At 57.0% G+C, this 16,662-nt stretch overlaps 1 protein-coding gene across 2 annotated transcripts in view; it reads right to left on the bottom strand.

Moving 5' to 3' along the window:
* The window catches only part of MRPS2 (mitochondrial ribosomal protein S2), a 590,340-nt gene that overhangs the window by 231,926 nt on the left and 341,752 nt on the right, over nucleotides 1-16,662 (bottom strand). The window lies entirely within an intron of this gene.

The following is a 16,662-nucleotide window of genomic DNA, read 5'->3' as shown; positions in this document are numbered from 1 at the left end:
TCACACAAAGCTCATGTTCTAGCCAGTGTGCAGGGCAAGGGGAGCTGATAATTAACACACAAACGGGAAAACTCAATTTGAATCACTGCAATGCAGAGAACTCTGCCACTGCAAGGCTGAGCGCACAGGGCTGAGTCGTCAGGGCAGGAGTCTCCAAGGAGGAGCCATTTGAGCAGCATTGTGAATGTCAAGGAGACAGTTAAAGCCAGGGAGGCGCGCCCTGGGCACAGAAGGTCCTGAGCGCAAACACTCCAAGGGGCTGCCCAGCCTTGCAGGGACAGAGAGGAGCCCAGGGAGGCCTGTGCAGGCCAAAGGCAGGGGCTGCGCCCAGGTGGGGAGGAGAAAGAGGGCAGGAGGGGACAGAGCAGGACTTCGGACAGCTGCGCCGGGGCTGCGTAGGGGAGGGGAAGGTTGAAGGACTAGGCCTGATGTTGAGTTGTGCCGCTGATTGGAGGACGGAGCCTCCCACGCACGTGGGGAGCATGGGGGCAGCGAGGGGCCAGGAGGGGTCAGGAGGTCTGTTTTGGCCACGTGGAATTTGTGCTGATGCATCATCCAGGTGGAAGCTTCCAGTAGGATCCGGACACCACAAGCCTGGAGTCCAGCAGAGGAGTCAGTGCATAGAGAGGCTGTTTCAGGCTGAGGGCCGGATCGTGCCCTGGGGAGAGCATGTGGAGCGGACAGAGAAAGGCCCAGGACCCAGGAGCCTCTGCAGTGGAGGATGAGGAGAGGGGGCAGGGGGAGGGAGGGGACGCAGGGGCCACAGACACGGTGGCCAATGTAGAGGGAAGGGCATGTGAGTGTGGGGTCCGAAGAGCCGAGAGACAGATGGAGGGCGGACCATGGCGGGCACTGCAAGAGGCCAGGGAGGACACTCACTGTGTGAGGTGACATGAGGTTTGGGTCCATGATCAGCAAGGGACGATGCCTTTGGGGTCATCCTTCTGTTGCCTGCGGGATAATTAGGGACTGGCGAGCCCTTGGTGAGCCTGTGTCCGTGGGCACGGGGACAGGAAGCAGGCGGTTTTCTGAAGCGTCTGTGGTCCATGTTGCCGCTGCTCTAGGGAGGAGAGGGCCAGCGGAGCAGCTGATGGACTGAAAAGTGCCCATCTTTGATCAGAGGGATCGTGGATTTTTGCAACTTTCCTGGCCAGACTTTGTCAAGGCCCTGCCTGCCTGCTGGACTGATCAAAGATTGATCAAACAGCTCCTCCCCTCACTGAGGGCAGATGCTTGCTTCAAGGATGAAACAGCCTGGCTCTGCCAGGCACCGCCCAGCAGCAGAAGGTGGTGCTTGAAGTCTGCACAGCCCTCCAACTTTGGATGTTTCTTAGACCACTGGGGATGCCAGTCTTCTAGTCCTTTCTATTCAGACCAGCACTGACGGTGAAGGAGCTGAGGCCAGAGTTGGCCACGTGGAGGCGTAGGTGAGCGTGCGTCTGTGTTGCGCACGTGTGCATCTGTGTCACGCGCACATAGGTGTGCACAGGCAGGTGTGTGACTGCACGTGTGAAAGCGTGCATGTTCAAATGTGTGAGCGTGTGTGCAAGACGGACACACGCATGTCACGGGCACATCTGCAGGTGCACAGGCATGTGCAGGTGTCTAGGAACGTGTGTGAAGTGTGCTGTTCCATGTGCACATTTGCGTGTCCATGCATGAGCTATTTTCCATGTGTGTGCGTGTGTGTGCACCCGGGCTGTGGGTGTGTGAACAGCTGTGAATGAAACTCCATAGGAAGCTGGCAATAAGACTTCACACGTACTGGGATTCGGTTCCACACCGCTTGGAGCGCTGCACTGCCCTCTGACACAGAGCCCAGGCCCGTGCCGTTATGGGAAATTGTGTGGCACTGACAATTCCATGCGGCACTTAGAAAAGCGGCCTGAGATACTCAGTTAAGTGTCTTGAGGGGACAGTGCCGTTTCCCTGATTAAAGAATTGTGCCCCTTTCCTGCACCACAGGCTGTGAGAGAAGTGCGGGGCTTCCTTCCCCGTAGAAGGCCCTCCTGGCCCCCGACTGCTGTCTTGGCAGAGCACAGGGACCCCATGGGGACAGACCTGTCATCTGAGGGGTCCCCTCACTCGCTGTGACAGCTGGCCCAGATCTCCGGGACACACTTTGTTTGCTTTGCCAAAAGTCATCACCAAGAGGAAGGTGGTCTCTGCAGAGCCCCGGTGACTGGCTGGCCCCACATTGGAAGAGGGTCTGGGATGAGACAGGTTTAGCCCCCATAGTCAAAACCGGTCCAGCCCCCGTGCCGTCACCCAGCTCCCAGACCAGGGGCACACCCAGCTCCCAGACTAGGGGCACAGGTTTGGTCCTTCTGGAGTGAGGAGGCCCTGTGGGGTCCTGTCCAGTGGATGCCCTATCGGTGCCATCTGGACGCCCACTTCTTGCTGTGCAGGCTGGAGTCTGTCCTGCTTCCTAAATAGCTGCAGCGGCATCAACCCCCGAGCCTCATTTGGCCTGTGAACATGAGTGCTGCTGGGATGTCGTCTCTCTGACTCATGAGGTTTCCAGGATCAAATGAGAGCTCATGAAGCACCTACTGCGTGCCTGGCGCTTGTGGGGAGCTCTCTGCCCAGATGGCCAAGTGACCCACCATCAGGTCAGCTGAGTCCCACGGCACCTGTCAGGCTGCTAAGTAGATGAGGGAGATTCAAATCCAGCTCTCTCTGGCAGCCCCTCCAGTGCTACCCGGCCTGGCTGAGAACTCACACCCTCAGCTGAGGTGCTGGAAGAACCCACAGGCTAGCTGGGTGCAGCCCGGCCCTCCCCGATCCCGGCTGAAGGCTTCCAGCGTCCTGCTGACCTGCGGCAGGGGGCCAGAGTGAGCACCGCACTTCCTTTACCGGCTCCACCTTGCTTCCTGGGAGAGGATCGTGGAGCCGAGACTGCAGGTCCCCCAGGGTCCCCTGAGGCTGTCAGACAGCTGTCTTGGAGTTTCCCGAGGTGGCTCATCCTTCCTGCTCCTCCTTGTGCTGGGTTGTGACAGTCCACCTTCTTGAGCAGCCTCCAGACAGGCTCCTCTGAGCCATTTTTCAACTAAGCCCAGCCTTGGGCCTTGTCGTTAGGAGCCCAATTTTAGCAAGAATCCTGCCGCGTCGGTTTAGAGAGAATCCCCATCCTCAGTATCTGATCACCCTTGGTATTGGACCAGTTCCTCATCCACCACCATCCCCAGGTGATGTCTGATCACCCTGGTCGGCCTTTGCCGAGAATCTTGTTGGCTCAGTTGAGCCGGAGCCCCCAGGACTCCTGATGCCCCGTCAGAGTCATTTTCCACCCACTGGCCCCCGCTCCCCGGCTGTAAATCCCCAGCGGTCCTTGTATTCTGAGCGGAGCCCCGTTCTCCACGGAGCTCTGTTTCCCTCCATTTCGATAGTGTCTGATTCCAAGCTGCTCCTCCGGCCTTTGCTCCATCCTGCTCCTCCGGCCTTCCCTCTGTCCTGCTCTGTCTCTTTGGTGGCTGAGCCGGTGTCTTTGGGTGCAATGCACAGGGCAGCTGGGAGCCCCTGCCCTGGGAATGCCGCACATGCGTTTCCACCCAGTAGCCTTGTCTTCCACAACTGATGTTGGCAAAGCAGTGGAGACCCCCACCCCACCCAGGGCGATCTTCCTGGCAGCTGGTTCCAAGCCTTTGGGGTGGGGAGGGGAGAGACTAAAGTTAAGTGACTGCTGGCACTTCTGTCCCAGTGAGTCGTGTGGCAAACAAAGCCTGGACGTCCTCAGGGCAGTGAGGGCCGAGGGGAAACAGGATCCATAAGCTCCTCTCCTCCTCCCTCTCCCTCCCTCCCCCCTCCCTCCCCTCATGTCCCTTCCCTTCCCTTCTTTCCCCAGGGCCCCAAGAATGGCCCCAGTGTGTCTCCCTCGGCCTTCCTTCCTGGGCCTTCCTGGGCTGCTGCCCCTTCCAGAAGCTGAGCCTTCCAGCCTTGGGAGATGCACTGTGGACGTCCACTTCAGCAGACACTTAGGCAGGGCAGAGTGAGGCTGCATGGCATCAAGGAGGGCGAGGGAAGGGATTTCTGGAGGCTCAGGGAGCCATGAGTGCCCAGGCCTCATCCTCTTTGACAAGGACGTTGTCCAAAGGTGGCCCCGAGGCAGGCGCCAGACACGGTGATGGCTGCTGTTTGAGAGGCTCAGCTCCAAGCAGGAACGAGCCCCTTGGTTGAGGGGATTCGTGTTAGAGGGTCAGGCTCTGAAGCCGCTGCCACGGTCCGAGGCTGGCTCAGCTGCTTACAACCTTGGGAAAGGACTGCCCCTCTCCGTGACTCAGTCTCTGTGTCTGTGAAGTGGGGAAGTAGCAAACCCTTCCTCACAGCACCGTGATGGGGATAGGAGGAAGGAAGGCCTGCGGTGCCCTCAAGGGCTGGCACGGGGTGGGGGGCACCCAGGAAGGCTCGACAACGATTCTCACGACTTTCTCTTCAGTGCTAGTGGCTTTGGCTTCTGGTGGGGTGCCCGAGGCCCTCAGGGTGGCGTGGCCACTGTGCTGGGCACCCGGACGCCGTCCTGTAGAGGTCAGGCCATTGGCCACCGATTCTGAAGCTTTGCCTTCTCAGGTGTCGAGTGGTGGGAAGGTACGGCTGTGCGCGTCGTCAGTGCAGAGGCTGCCAGGGCAATATGCAGGTGGGGGCATCCAGGCCTCGTCCTGAGCGAGCAAGGGAACCCTTCAACATCCCAGTGCTTTGTCTCCCAAAGCAAGGCTGTTCCAGTTGATTCTACCCTCCCAGGCACACTCACAGAGCACCTGCCACCCTGGAGCTCAGGGCTGCCTCTGGGACTGACCGTGGCCACAGCCTGGGGCAGTAGCCTATTGTTCCTGCCATAGGTAGAGGAAATAGCACGGGCCTCCTGCATTGGCATCCACCAGGGAAAGGGACCCCTTTGTTCCTTGGTGGTGGTCCGTCTCCTGCCTCTCCCTGAAGCCCTTGGTCCCCAGCAAGGACTTGGCTGGTGCTCCCCTCGGTCCAGTCCCAGGGTTGGAACAGCCTCCCTCCATGGTGTTTTAGAGTGCATAGGGGTGGACTCCATCCTCGGAAGTGCTTGGGGCCTTGCCTCCCGTGTTAGCTCCTCCCACCAGGGCTTTCTGCCGGCCTCCGCATAGCTCCCGTTACCCGGCCTTTGGTGTTCAACGCGGGCCCTGCAGGACGGGAGTCCAACACACGGCTTCTGGAAAAGGGAGAGGTGGAGTGGCCAGGACCCACGGGGCGTCTGCAGTGCACACGCGTGCCTGTGGACATCCCGAGGCCTGGGTTCATTCCCGAACAGCCAGGCCAGAAACATGCCTAGAAGCCCTGGTTTGATGAATTCCCAACATGCCAACCCCAGATGGAGCAAAGGAAGGGTCTGAGGAGGCACCGGTTGCACTATTTGTGTTATCTCCGCAGTGATCTTGTGGTTGGGGACAGCGTGGGAGAGCTGTCACTCCTGCATTCTGTTGTCCTCTCTTCTACTTCATTTAATCGTCATCTGACACCCTAGGAGGTTGGTTCCTGCATTCCAGGGTGGATGAAGCACAACAAAGAAACCTTAACAGTTCCCCCCTTGCCAGGCCGAGTGGCCCTTCATGGCAATGTCTGCCCTGCAGCGGTGTCCTGGAGCCTGGGAATCAGCCCACTGCAGGCTCCTCCCGAGAGGTGTGGCGATGAAGGCTCAGAGTCTTTGTCAGGGCTCCATGTGGCACAGCTGGGCCAATCTGGCCTGGGGTCCACGTCACGGGTGGCCCTCAGGTCGGACGGCACCATGCCAGAGGCTGTAGACGGACGGTCCCAGTGTGCCCGACACACCCCTGCACCAGGAGGCACCTTAGCGTGTGGCGCCTCCCAGCACACCGTGCCTGGCAGGAGGCTCTCAGAAAGTCAGGCCTCTGGCATCCCAGCCTGGAGGTTACCCCAGAGAAACCCAGTCCTGCAGGGTTCATTCTGGCATAACGCCAGCTCTTTACTGGACTTTCCTGACACCAGGAAGGGAGCACGTGGCATCCATCAACACTCCTTAAACCCCCTCCTCTTCCTCCACTCCCCTTACGGGTGATGCCTGATGCCTCTCATCTACCCCAGGCTTCTTGAAATCAACATAAAACAAGCCTGCTTGCTTCTCCACGGTCCCTAACTTCTCCCCGGCCTTTAACTTCTCCCCACCCCCTAGCCCTGGGGTTTCTCATCCTTGTTAATATTCCTTCCCTTCTGCTAAGTCTGTTTCAAAAATGGAAAAAAAACCCAAAAAAACAAACAGGCCTGCCAGCCACAGAAACCCCTTGGAGGGTGGGGAGAGGAACGCACACAGGGGCCCCCTCCAGTCTCCTGAAGACGCGGGGGAAGCCCGCGAAGGGCGCGCTGCTGGGGATTTGGGTGAGTTGTTGCTGCAGGATGATGGGTGATGCTGAGGCTCCGCTGGGACATGCCAGGACTCGGGGGGCCAGGGCTGGCAGCCCCAGGGCTTCTCCATCGCCCGAGGCCTGTGGAGCTTCACATGCCCCGGGGGTTCCTCTCCCTCCTCCTTCCTCTCTTGCCCTCCACTCCTCTCTCTTCTGCCTCCCCTCTTCCTCCTCCCCCTGGTCTCTCCTCTCTGTCCCTGCTCCTTGTCCTCCCCTCTTCCTCCTCTCTTGCATGTGGCCTACACACCTCTCCTGGCTTCTCTCCTGCCCCTGGCCTCTCAGGTCCCACGCCTGCCTTTACCATCGCAGTCACACTTCTTTTGCCCACACTCTGGGAAGAGAGGCTCCAGCCAGGCCAGCCCAGGCTTCCAGGGCTCCACAGGAGGTCTGTGCCCACCCTTGGGCCTCCCCATTTGCTCCTAGACGGTGGGGGGGATTAGCAGAAGGAAGAAGGAAAAAGAGATATTTGCCTCCTGCCAACCAAGCCTCCTGGTCTCCTGAGAGGAGTGCTTCAGAAATCTGAGCGTCCCCAGCCACCCCTGGAATAGACACCAGCTCCATTGTGCTTCTCCTTGAACTTCATGGGCACCCTGTGCCCCCACACCAAGAACACCCAGCCCCGGCTCCGCACCTCCCACCTAGTTCCTGTCACCCTGGGCCTCCCGGCTCCGCACCTCCCACCTAGTTCCTGTCCCCCCGGGCCTCCCAGCTCCGCACCTCCCACCTAGTTCCTGTCACCCTGGGCCTCCCGGCTCCGCACCTCCCACCTAGTTCCTGTCCCCCTGGGCCTCATGGTGGGCCACGATTCTCCATGCAACCTGTGCCCTGAAGTGTCCACTGGCCCCCACAGCTCTGCTCAGTGTGTCCTCTGTGAAGGCAGCTTCTAGACGTCTGTCCCAGCCCTGTTCTCCTGCTGCCCCAGCGATGTTCCCTAAAACCATTGATTATCTGCTTATTCATTTACCCAGGAAGATGGAACATTGGGGATGCACTGCTCCTCTCCTGCTCACATAGAACTTGAGGACAGAGGCTCTGTCCAGCATCTGAAGACCCAGCAAAGCCCAGCTGTGCCAGCAGCTTGCCAGGACCTGAGAAAACCCCCTCTCCCCGGGCCTCAGTTTCCCCAGATGTAAGTGGAGGGATTGGGCTACATGAGCTCAGCAGATCTCATGGCCCTGATCCTGGCAGGTTGGCGACTGGCTGCCCTGTCCCCAGCCCTGTGGGGATTCAAGGTGTGAGCCTTGTGGTGAGGGTACACAGGGTCCCCCAAATTCATGTCTATCCAGAGCCTCAGAATGAGGCCTTATTGGGAAATAGAGTATTTGCGGATACAATCAGGTAAGGACCTCCAGCTGGAAGCATCTTGGATTTTGGGTGGGCCCCAAACAGTGAACTGCTGGAGAAGACACCAGAGCCACAAGGAGAAGCGGCCATGCAGAGATGGAGGCAGAGGCTGGAGTGAAGCGGCCACAAGCCAGGGCGCGCCTGGGCCACCAGAAACCAGACGAGTAGAGGAAAGGCCTTCCCTAGAGGCTTTGGGGAAGCTATGGCCCCGATGACACCTTGGTTGTGGACTTCCAGCATCCAGAATTGTGGAGACACGTTTCTGTTATTTTCAGCCACACAGTTCGTGGTGCTTCGCTCCAGCAGCCACGGAACATGGATCTGAGCCCCGAGAGATTCCTGGACCCGGGAGACCCGCTCTCTGTCCTTCGTGGTTGGTGAGGGATACAGGATTGGGGCTTCTGATGTTATTGTCCTGGGGACAGACTCCCTGGGCAGGATCACGGAGGGGACAGACTGAGCTGGGACAAGGGGCAGCGGGGCAGTCTCTAGAGAGGCAGCCAAGTCGTCACAGTGATTTCCCTGAATGGGGAATGTTCCTTTCCAGACTCAGTGCCCTGGTGGCCTGGGGGAAGAGGAGAAAAGAGAGGGACACCGGATTACGATTCTCAGCTTATTGAGATCTGATGTGAATGGCTTGCCGGCCTGTGGCCAGGGCCGGCCAGTGCCACCTTCTGAGCATGTTCTGAGTGTTGACCCTGCGCTGGGCATGGGAGATGAGGCTTCGGCTCTGTGGAGCTGTGTCCAGCTGGGGAGAGAGGGACAAGAGAGAGCAAACACCCCGTGCTGGGCTTCACATGCTGAACCCAGGAGCAGATGGTGTGACCTGACCAAAGGGCTCAGAAGAAGGCCCCACCGGGCACCCTCGAGTGTCCCCAGAGCCTCGGCGAAGGCTGGGCACTGTTCCCAGAGCTGCCCTGAGCCAGCTGCACAGTCACCACACCTGCCTTTGGAGCAGGCATTTGGCAGACAAGCAGGCAGGGCCCAGGGTTAGAGCGAGCGCTGCTCGGCAGGAGGCAAGGGGACCCAGGCTGGCCCGAGCACGTCCTCCCACCTGCCTTTCTGCCAGCTGCTGCCAAGCTCCAGAAAGGATCCTGGAATTCAGCTCCATCAGGGTTTTGCCTGGATGGGCCATGGTCTAGTGAGCATTCATATTAATAATACTCATTAATATTAATCAGACCAATTGTGATGCATCTCATTTTGTTCTCACAACCACCCCAGGTACCACGTGTGACTCAGATTAGGAGACCGAGGCTCACAGAAGCTGAGCGGCCTGCCTACCTCACGCAGGGCAGGGAGTGGGGGCAGCGCCAGCGTCCAAAGTCTTGACCATGTGGTCCAAAGCTCTGGCTGTCACCTGGACGTGGCGCTGTCCCGAAGGCGTTGAGGCAACAGCGCCCGCACCCCACGCTCGAGCTTCAGAGATGCTTTGCTCACTTCACGCTGCCGGAGCCTGGGATGAAGACCCGCTGGTGAGCAGGGACCACAGCGCCTGGCCCTGCTGGGCTGGGTGTCAGTGCTCCCCAAAGCTCCGGGCAGACCATCCATCACCCGCCGGGAGGCCAGCCGAGCACGCGGTGCCACTCGCTGGCTGGGGGGCTCGCAGCCAAGCAGCAGAGCAGGGGACTCAGGAACCCGGGCAAAAAGAACCTCCAATCAGGGAAAGATTGCTTCCTAACAGCTAATAGCCCTTTTTGAAACAACAACAAAAAAAGTGTTTTCTCCCTTTATTCCAGCTCAGGAGACATGGTGAGACACGCTGGCAGAATTATAGCAACTTTTTAGATCACGGAGGGAAGAAAAAGCCCCATCACTATAAAATAAAACCACACAGCCTGGATCCTCTGTGAGTCACGACTCGGAAAGCAGGAGCTGCAACCCCCACCACGTGCACAGGCCCCAGCCTTCCCTAGCAGAGCTGCCCGCCAGGCAGGGTCTAGACAGGGTGGTGGATGGCAGTCGCCCACTGCCCTAGGCCCATTGGAGTCAAAGTGCAGCTACAGCCAACAAGTAGCTGCTGAGTCGGTCCCAGAGACCGGCCTGGGGAGGGGAGCCCATGATCTGTTTGCCCGGATTCTGAGGCATGATCCGGAGCACTGCCTGTCTGGCTGGCGCTGCACGCATCTGGGCTGCTAGGAGACAGGGTGGAGAGGCAGTCGGAGTCAGAATGCGGTGTGCAAAAGGAACGTTGTGCCACCTAAATGCTGAGCCACGTAGGTGGCAGGAAGGGAGACCCACAGGTGCAGGGGTCTGCGTCACTGTCCAGGCTCAGACTGGTGAAAGAAGGTGCTTGGTTTTGCTGGAGCAACGGGAAGTGAACAGGAGCCTTGCCGGAAGCTGTGCCCACGGGCTCTGAGCTTTGGGAGGGGTCGCAGCTCCCAGATTCCCAGGCTGTCTCAGGAGGTCCTGCGGAGGTTAAGGCTGGCACTGGGGATCCCAAAGACGAATGTTTGTGGGTGCAGGGAGCGCAGTTCTGGGTTGCGAACAGGGGCTCCCTTACAGAGGTAGGCCACGAACACTCAGCCCGGAGCGGCTGGAAAAAGTCATCTGGGCAGACTCACTGGGTGCCTCTGGAGGGAGTGAGTCATGCGTCACTACAGGTATTCAAATGAACACAGCGATTGCAGTGGATTATATACAAGTTGTAGGAAGGGAGAGCTTCAGGGGACTTCAGGGATCATTCCGTCTAATGCTGTTTCCCCTAAGGAGGAATTGCCCCAAGATCCCAGCTCGGTGCTGCAGGGTCATGGCTAAGATGCTGGCGTCCAGCCCTGCAGCCCAGGGACCTTCCAGATGCCCCACCAGCCCTTCTACAGTGCTGCCTGGGCTGCCAGGGCGGGCACGCGGGCTGCCCTGGTCCCCCTCGTGCACTTTTGGGCTGGGCTGCTGACCATAGATGGGCCTCGGGTCCCTAAAAAGCCCCCAAGATCATCTCTCTGGAGACTATTTTCCTGACAGCAGCTGAAATCTCACAACTTTCCCTGGACACCTGCTGCCTGCCAGGCTGGAGCCAGGCCCCTTGTTCTGCTATCTCAGTCTCCTTCCAAGGCAGGAAGAAATGGAAACTCGGAGAACCCAGGGCCACCCCCAGGGCAAGCCGTGGGGCTGGGATTTCCTCTGGGAACCGACTGACACTGGCTCAGCTTGAGTCCTCGACACTCATCACCAACCGCCGGCTTCAGACGTCCAAGGGAGGAGACAGTAACCAGCAGGCAGGGACAGCAGAGGTCACAAGGGCCCCGAGGCAGGGGCACACATGGCAGGTGGGGCAAGGTGAGAGGCGAGGGGAGCGGTGCTCTGAGACCTGTGCAGGGGTTACCCGGGTTAGAGTCGGGAGTGATTCATGCAGGGCAAAGGCTGAGCAAATGAATGAATGAACGTCCAGGATGCAGGGGACAGCGGAGGGGCTGGAAAGGAGGTGAGGGCTGGGCAGTGGATGGCTGTGAGCAGCGGATGAGGGTGGAGCCTGGGCAGGCTCTGGAGGAGGAGGTGGGATGTCACACAGGCTGCCCTGAGGCTTCGGGGAAGGAGCCACGCTAAGGCTATGCTTCAGGGAGAGTCCTGCCTGGGTGGCCTTGGAGGGGGCAGTGAGGAGGATGATGAAAGGCCACTGGGCACTGGTCTGGCGGTCGGTTGGGAGAGCCTGACCCAAGGTGTGGCAGAGGCGCCAGAGAAGTGGTGTGAAGGCAGGTTGGGGAGGAGGCAGTAGGAGTGGGGAGGGCGGATTGGCCCAGGACACCCACCAGACATTGGGGGTTCAGGAGGTGCACTCAGGGTGGGAAACAGCCTCTCCCAACCCCTCACATTAATCTCCACGCTTTCCCGCTAAGTACCAAACTTTCCTGGCAATGGCCCCAGCAGCCCTAGCAGCACCTTCCTCGCCTGTGGCTGCCCCATGGCTCCCCCTGCAGGCCTGGGCTTGCTGGGTTGCAGGGTCGGGGGATCCATCCCGGCATGTCTCAAACCTGTGCAGCTTCATGGCGCATGCCAGGAGAAGCTCTGTGAAATTCACGGGCTGTTTCCTCTCGGAGCACCAGGAGAAGCAAAGAGAGAGGCAGGCCTGGCATTGAAACTACCAGCAGGCATCGCTCAGCTCCAGCAAAGGTGCAGACGGCAGCTGTCACGCTGCAGAGAGCGAGCGGCGATTTGTCGGTGGGAACCAGAATGAACTTAGATTTGCCCTTGAGAATCATCTCACCCAGAGCCCTCAGGATGGTTGGCTCTCGGCCGGCTCAAACTCAGGGGCAGGGCAGCCACAGGCCATGGCCCGCACCCCGCCAGGAAACCTGAGATTTCCTCGTTTGTCAGTCCACAAGGTGTTCAGCCCCTGCAGATGGATTTGGCTGTGGCTAAAGGATCTGCTGTACTCTTGGTTGAGTGGATCTCCCGATTTCTGAGGGAACTGCAACCTGTTATTTTTATAATAGGGAAAAAAGCCTACCCTGGGCTTAGCGGCCTTTACATCCCCTCCCCCAGTCTGCTGGTCCTTTCCTTCTGACCCGGTTGGGGGCCTGCTGCCTGGTGGCAGGCTGGGCTCTCCTTCAGGAGAGCATCCAATCATCTCCACGCAGGAGCTGCCCCGGAGAGAGCCATGGAAGGCATTAAAGCGGAGATTCAGCGCTGACTTGTCAGGCTTGAAAATAAAATGGACCAGAATGATCTCATGCTGGAAACTTGATGAAGCAAGCTCTTCCCCTCCAGGGTTTATTAGGTACCTCCCGTGCGCCAGGCGGTGTCTCATCCTCACAGCCTCTCCCAGGCCTGACGACTGCTGCTCCTGTTTCAGCAAGAAGAATGTGGAGGCTGGTGCCTTGTCCATGGCCGGAGAGTAGCCAGGGAAGAGTGGGCCTGGCCCCAGCCCTGTAGACACCCAACTCTGAGGTCCTTTTACTAGGCTGACGGAGGTTTAGAACAGATGACCTTGAACACCCTTGAGGTCATGAAATAAAGGGAGGGATCCAGAAAGCCCAAGAAAAGAACCACTCCAAGGACCCCGGAAGCTTTAAAACGGACCCTCCGAGGCATGGTCAAAGGAATTTATTTCGCATGCTTTCTTTATGTCTCGTGAATACACCATCAACACCCCAGCTAACTAACCTTTCTCAATCACACCAGTTCCCAACCGCCCATGAGGACGAAGGCCTTGGGAATAGTCGGACATTGGGATGGAACAGGGATGGACATTGGGAGTGACTTTCAGCAGAGGGGTAGTCAGGGGGGCTCCTGCCGGACGGACACGCGGCTCACCGCTCTGGGGCCCCACATTGCCAGGTGGGGGTGGTTAACTGGAGGCCGCTCTGGCAGCCTGAGCCCGGCATTATATTTAGGTTGAGTAGGTGGCTGCCTACTTGGTGTGATTTCACAGGCTCTTGAGGGCTTCTTGCAAACCCCAAAATACCTCCTCCACCTGCTTCCTGGTGCTGGAACTTCTCTGATAAGAGAACAGCTTCCTGTTCCTAAGTTAGAAAGAAAGCTGGCTTGCCCCTTTGTATCGGAGCCAGCACTGATGTAAGTGAGCTCCTCAAAGAGCAGCAGGTGGAACATAGTTTTGGGGGCTGAGAAGGCCACTTAAGGCCTTGTCCAGAAAGGTGTTGCAGAGTCCCCTCCTGGTCCTCTGTGTCCGCAGGGAATGCTTAGGCACTCACGGCAGTTGATTCTTGACCCTTGCAGAGCCAGGCTCTCTCCCAAATGCAAGGTTTGATGCATCCCTGTCTCTAATGATGCTGCCGTCCAGTCTGAGAGGCCAAGGACACTGACAGTCTTACACATACACCATCACACATCAGGACATGCTAAGAGAGGGAAGAAGAATGTGCCACAAGGCATGGCCTATCAGATGAGGGCATTTGAGCTGAGGCTTTGTGGGGTGAATAGGAGTTCACTAGGCAACGAATGGGAAAGAGGTTTCCATGAGTTGGGAGCAGCGTATGGGATGGCTTAGGCAGGAAGGGGCTGCTGGCATGTTAAAGGGCACCATGGAAGCAAAGGGGCCCAGACAGTGGGGGAAAAAGCTGGGAGATGGGGCAGAGAGAGGCAGACGGGAGCCGACTTGTACTCACAGTGGGGCCATATGCAGCAGCATGGCAGCTAATGACACTGGGCACCTGTCAGGTATGCCCTCAAAGGCCACACTCAGAGCCTGAACTCCAGGCAATCTCCATGTGGATGGCCTGCTCTGAGAGCTTGAGAGGTACCACCAGGTTGGGCAGAAAACTAGGCCTTCCAGCCTGGGTGAGGGGATCCATGTGCCTGAGCTCTGGGGACATGGCAGGCCCAGCTCCGATCGGCTTTCCTCACCCTTCAGGACCCGCAGGCCGGGGGAGCTCAGCTCCCAGGGCGGTCAGTGCTCAGCAGAGGATCTGTGCTTGTACTTTTATTATACCTGAGAGCATTTCAAGGACAAGGGACACACCTTTGGCTTCTCTATATCCTTCAGAGAACCTGACACAGTTCTGGGCTCCACAAACACAATGAGGATGGATTGCAGTGTAGAAAGTAACCCAGGCCCAGCGCCCGTAAGCCCGCCTGCTGACCTGCTTCCTCACATCCCCGTCACCTGTTTTGCTTTTAAAAATATGTTTCAGATAATTAGGGCAAAAATGTTCAAAGCAGAGTAAAATCTCATTAATTCAGACCCGATTATTTGGAAATCTAGAATACACAGGTCTGAGCATCTGGTTGGATGAACACATTTACAATGTAAAAAATTGAGAGTTCTTAGTTTTCTTGAACCAGCTACTGATTCCATCTGCTAACGTTTTGGGGTAAAAGATGGTGGTTTTACTGGAAAACATGTTCTCATGGCAAAGGATTGGTGACTGCCTTCTGAGGCACTCACGTGATCCGCTAAGGCGTGATCAGAGGCTGCAGCTGTTCAGAGCTGCCCTGGGCTCCCGTGCGGGACCTCAGACTGTGCTGTTTTCCTGCAGTGGCCTCTGTTTATGGACCTTGTTAAAGAAAACATTAACCTTACACTTGTTAAAATGGCAAGGAATTAGGAGGCCAAGGCGGTTGGATTACCTGAGGTCAGGAGTTCGAGACCAGCCTGGCTAACACGGTGAAACCCTGTCTCTACTAAAAATACAAAAAACATAGCCAGGCATGGTGATGCATGCCTATAATCCCAGCTACTTGGGAGGCGGAGGCAGGAGAATTGCTGGAACTTGGGTGGCAGAGGTTGCACTGAGCCAGGATTGCAATATTGCCCTCCAGCCTGAGTGACAGAGCAAGACTCTGTCTCAAAAAAAAAAAGGCAAGGAAGGCTTTATTCAGAGCTATTGCAATGGGTGTCAAGACAATCGCAGCGGGGAGGAGAAACCAGGCTCAACTCTGAATGCCACAGGGCAGCTGGGATTCGCAGGCATTGAGTGGAGTGAGGGTCCCAGTGGAAAGTTATGAAGAAGAGCCAGGTTAGACACCAAAGGCCGGGGATTATTGCTACAGCCAGGTCAGGGACTTTGATACCCAGGATGGGGGATCAGGAACGTGAGCCAACAATCAGAGTGAGGGCTTAGCCCAGGAGGTTTCTTGGCCTCAGATATCAAGGGTGGGTGGACCTTTGCTAAGCAAACCTAGCAGGAGTGTTGCTAAAACCAGACTGTGTGGCTGAAGATGAGGCCCATGGGTGAGGCCTCAAAAAGCAGGCTCGGGGAGGCTGGCTGAGGTTTGGTTAGGGAGCGGGGGTCTTTGTCCTTGTGTTCTGGGAAGCTGGGAGGAAGAGTGAAACACATAATGGGTTGCAGTCCTGGAGAGGGTTCCAAAATAATCAGTAGGTGGTGGGGGCCCAGCGGCCACAGTTGCAGGCCATGGAGCTGGAGATCTGGGTAGAAGCCAGTTCTACCACCCACCACGTGAGTCCCCTCTAACCTGAGGCCCTTGTCTATGGAGTGGGGACAAGAATCCCATCCTCGGGAAACTGGGAGAAGCTTGCCACTGCAGAGGGCAAACAATATACTTCATTTGCCCTTCGTGTTATTATTATGCAAGCAGTGAACACACATGTTTTTATTCTGAAATATTCAAGTAAATGTCTATAGAGTAAAATTTGGAAGTCTCTTTCTTTGTGACTTGCTCCATATTAACCACTGGTAATCGTATTAACAGCAGCAGCATCGGCATCATCATCATCATTGTCGAGATTATTTCAACCGAGTGGGATCAGATAAAGCACAGCCCAGCCTCATCAATGGGGCTCAGAAGTCTCTGCATGTCAGTGTGATTGGCAAGTTCCATTCATTCTTCTTCCTCTTATTTTTATTTTTATTTTCTTTGACGCAGGGTCTTACTCTGTCACCCAGGCTGGAGTGCAGTGTACAGCTCACTGCAGCCTCAACCTCCCAGGCTCAAGTGACCCTCCTGCCTCAGCCTCCTGTGTCGCTGGGACTACAGGCATGCATCACCATGCCTGACTAGTTTTTGTATTTTTAGTAGAGACGTGTTTCACCATGTTTCCCAGGCTGGTCTCAAACTCCTGTGCTCAAGAGATCTGCCTGCCTTGGTCTCCCAAAGTGCTGGAATTATAGGCGTGAGCCACAGCACCGGCCTCATTCTTCTTAATGTGAAGCAGCTTTTGTGTTTTTATGGACTGGTTCCCTTGTTGATGGGCATGTGGTTCATCAAGTTTTTCACTTTTTCAAATAATGCTGCAAATAACATGCTTGGATCACCAGTGTAGTAGAGAATCCTGCACACTCCCAAAGCTGTCCACACCCTCATCCCCAGAACCTGTGACTATGTCGCCTTGCATGGTGAAAGGGACTTGGTAAATGCAATTAGGGGTACAGACCCTGAGATAGAAGATGATCCTGGATCAACTGGTGGACCCTTGAAAGCATTCTTGTAAGACCTGCCAGCACTGTGATTTTAGACTTCTGATCTTCAGAGCTGTAAGAGAGTAAATGTGTTCTTTTTAAAGCCATTCAGTTTGTGTTTT

This window comes from Macaca thibetana, chromosome 15 (assembly GCF_024542745.1).
Source record: "Macaca thibetana thibetana isolate TM-01 chromosome 15, ASM2454274v1, whole genome shotgun sequence".
Classification (NCBI taxonomy): Eukaryota; Metazoa; Chordata; class Mammalia; order Primates; family Cercopithecidae; genus Macaca; species Macaca thibetana.
This window is presented reverse-complemented; position numbering and strand designations above follow the sequence as displayed.